Source organism: Myotis lucifugus, unplaced genomic scaffold (assembly GCF_000147115.1).
Source record: "Myotis lucifugus unplaced genomic scaffold, Myoluc2.0 scaffold_149, whole genome shotgun sequence".
Classification (NCBI taxonomy): domain Eukaryota; kingdom Metazoa; phylum Chordata; class Mammalia; order Chiroptera; family Vespertilionidae; genus Myotis; species Myotis lucifugus.
This window is the reverse complement of record NW_005871197.1, coordinates 462,652-466,835: the sequence shown is the minus strand read 5'-3', so window position 1 is coordinate 466,835 and position 4,184 is coordinate 462,652.

Here is a 4,184-nt window from a genome sequence, read left to right as displayed (position 1 = left end):
TTTCTTCCTTGGGTCAGAGTATGTGAGCAAGCAGCCAGTGACCAGGCGGAGTATTATACCATTACTTTTCACTCTGCATTGAAGAAAACATCCTATCTAATAAAGAGGGAATATGCTAATTGACTGCCCTGCCCTCAAAGATGGAGGCACCCACAGCCAATAAGGAGGGAATATGCTAATTGACTTCCCTGCCCTCAAAGATGGAGGCACCCACAGCCAATACAGAGGGAATATGCTAATTGACTGCCACGCCCTCAAAGATGGCAGCACCCAGTCTCCTCAGGCACTGGCGCACCTGCCTCCAGAGTCCCCAAGTCTGCTCAGCCCCCCAGCCACCCAGGGCCACCCAAGGCTCAGGTAACCAGTGCTGGCCGAAGCTTGCGCTACCAGCAGTGGCAGTAGCAGATGTGTGATGGGGAGTCACCTCCCCCTGACCACCGGATCGCCTCCCACCCCTGAGGGCTCCCAGACTGTGAGAGGGGGCAGGCTGGGCTGAAGGACCCTCCCCTCCAACGCATGAATTTTCATGCACCAGGCCTCTAGTTAAAATATAACAAAAGAAACTGCTAATATCCATGGCCTATGAATAAAATTCCTCCAATGCAAAATGCTTCAACTGTCTGGTTTCTTTTCCCATAATCACAATGGCCTGAAAGAAAACACAAAACTTTTCATTCGTCTCTTCTTGTTCTGTCTATAAAATGAAACAGCTGCACATAACACTGGCTGACAATCTTAGATAATTCACTGCTTCCTAGTCAATTCACTCTCCTACTTTCCAAGGTAATAGTTTCTCCTTTCTCCCAAATGTCAACTCACCTCCCACTCGAAGATGATTAACTCAAATTTCTCACCCAGAACATATACATCATCAGAAACAAATATCTCTCTACCACTATATTCCAATGAATTCCGTCTTGCCAGTTGCAATGATGTGTTCATTATTTTCATTTTATTTAACTTCTTGCAAGCATTTGATGTGGTTTATTATCTCTATCTCCTTTAAATACATTCTTCATGTCACTTCAGGTAGACTACACACTCATGGTATCCTCTACCTCACCGGTTTCTCCTTCACAAGTTTTATCACTGACTTGCCTTCCCTTGCTTCCTTACAAATGTTCTCATATTAAACACTGATCTTAAACTCCTGTCAGTGTTCTCTAACATTTTAGGTAATCTTATCCCCTCTCAGATTTTTAAATATCTCTGATTTACTAAAATATCACATTTTAATTGTTTAACTCCTTCTCCCAAAGTGCCAGAATATTATTTGCAAATGTCTATTCGATATCTATTTGGCTTGATGTCTAAATGGCATATCAAATGTAATATGTATAAAACCAAATCGTTCAGTCCTCAACTCAACCGAACACCATTTTTTATTTAAATTTTTCATTGCTAACATTATTACAGATGTTCCCCATTTCCCCGCCCCTTTGCCTACCTCCACCCAGCCCTCACCTCCCCCTCCCATGACCTTCACCACACTATTGTCTGTGTCCATCAGCTATGCATATATGATCTTTAGCTAATCCTATCACCTTCTTTATCCAGTCCTTCCCACCGCCCCTCCTGTCTGACATTTGTCAGTCTGTTCCATGTGTCCATGCTTCTGGTTCTATTTTTTTCATCAGTTTATTTTGTTCATTGGATTTCACATGTTAGTGAGATCATATGGTATTTGTCTTTCTCTGACTGCCTTGTATAGCTTGGCATAATACTCTATAGATCTATCTATGCTGTTGGAAAGAGTTCCTTATTTTTTATAGCTGCATAGTATTCCATTTTTTAAATATCCCACACCATTTTTTATCCACTCATCTGCTGATGGGCACTTGGGCTGTTCCCAGATCTTGGCTATTGTAAATAATGCTGCTATGAACATAAGTGTTTATTTGTTCTTTCTGATTGGTGTTTCTGGATTCTTAGGATATATTCCCAGAAGTGGGACCACTGGATTAAAAGGCGGTTCCATTTTTAATTTTTTGAGGAGACTCTAGTTTTCCAAAGTGGCTGCATTGGTCTGTATTCCCACAAGCAGTGTACTAGGGTTCCCTTGGCTTCACATTCTCACACAGTAATTGTTTTTTTGTTGATTTACTGATAGCAGCCATTCCGACAAGGTGTGAGGTGACACCTTAATGTGGTCTTAATTTACATATCTCTGATGATTAGTGACTTTGAGTATATGTCTATGGCCACCAGTATGTGCTCTTTGGAAAAGTGTCTATTCAGGTCCTTTTCCATTTACCCCAGGCTTCCTCATTATGGTGAAGATAACAGCATTTTCTTAGGAGTCACCTTGGGTTCCCTCATTTCTTATTTCTCACATCCAAACCATTAGCAAATTTTACTGGATCTATCCTTTACATGTCTTACAGAATCAGAGCAGTTCTCACAGCACCACTCCTGCTTAGACTCCTGCAGTGACATGGGATTAGTTTTCTATTGCTACATAACAAATTAATATATATTTAGCAGTTTACTACCACATCGATTCACAGACTGTGACTCAGGAGTCCAGACAATTTAGCACCATTCTCCACTGACTTTCTTTTTCATAAGCTGAATCAAGGGGTCACCAAGAATAGTGTTCTCCTTCAAGGCTAAAGGTACCTTTTGAAACTCATGTGACTATTGGCAAATTCATTTTCTCATAACTGTAGAAATCATAGTGGCTTGTTTCTTTAATGCTAGCAGGAAAGGGTTCTTTTGCTTCAAGTTGCATTCCTCTAGACCACCTTGTAAAAGGCCTGACTGATAAAGTGAAGTCTACCAAAGATAATCTTTCTTTCCATGAATTTTAAGAAAACTGATAAAGAGCTTTAATTATACCTGCAAAAAATTCCTTCACTTTTTTTCATATAATGTAACATAATTATGGGGATGTGATTCATTGTATTTAGAGATCCTGCCCACACATAAGAGGAGGGATTATATAGGATACATACACCAACAAATGGAAATCTTGGAGGCCATCATAAAAATCTTTCTATCATAGCTGTAAAATCCTAGTATGGCCCTCAAATAACTCTTTACACTCACTTCTTATCACTATTTCCTCACCACATTTTAATCTATTATTCTTCCTGTCCCTCTAACAGGTCAAATTCAATTTGGCTTTAGTACCACTGGAATTTATTTTCTATCTAACTCGTTCTTCACAGCCCTGGCTGGTTTGGCTAAGTGGTTAGAGCACTTGCCCTCAGAATGAAGGGTTGTGGGTTTGATTCCTGCTTAAAGGCACATGCCTCAGTTGCAGGTTCCATCCCTGGCCCTAGTCAGAGCATGTGCAGGAGACAACCAGGCCATGTGTCTTTCTTTCTTTCTTTCTTTCTTTCTTTCTTTCTTTCTTTCTTTCTTTCTCTTTCTTTCTTTTCTTTCTTTCTTTCTTTCTTTCTTTCTTTCTTTCTTTCTTTTCTTTCTTTTCTTTCTTTCTTTCTTTCTTTCTTTCTTTCTTTCTTTCTTTCTTTCTTTCTTTCTTTCTTTTCTTTCTTTTTTAATGGAGTTGAAGATATGGGACACAGAGTATGTGTGATGGGCAAACAAGGGGTGGGCTGTATTAAGGTGGCACATTTTTGCTCACCCAGCACACAGACCTGGTACAGCCTATTATGGGCTGCATTGGGTCCCTCTAAGAAAGACACATTAGCCCTAGCGGTTTGGCTCAGTGGACAGAGCGTCTGCCCATGGACTGAAGGGTCCTGGGTTCGATTCTAGTCAAGGGCTTGATCCCCGGCCCTGGTTGGGGTACATGTGGGCTGCATGTGGGGCGTATGTGGGAGGCAACCTTTCGATGTGTCTCTCCTACATCAATGTTTCTCTCTGTCTCTTCCTCGCCTTTTCACTCTCTCTACAAAGCAAGAGGGAAAAATATCCTCAGGTGAGGAAAGAAAAGGAAAAGAAAAAAAGAAAGATATGGGGAAATCCTCACCCTCAGCACTTCAAATGTGACCTTATTGGAGATAGGTCTTTACAGGGGTGACCACGGTAAATGAGGTCACCCTAAGTCACAGTGATGGCGAACCTATGAAAGCGTGTCAGAGGTGACACGCGAACTCATTTTTTTGGTTGATTTTTCTTTGTTAAATGGCATTTAAATATATAAAATCAATATCAAAAATATAAAGCTTAGTTTTACTATGGTTGCAAATATCAAAAAATTTCTATATGTGACACGG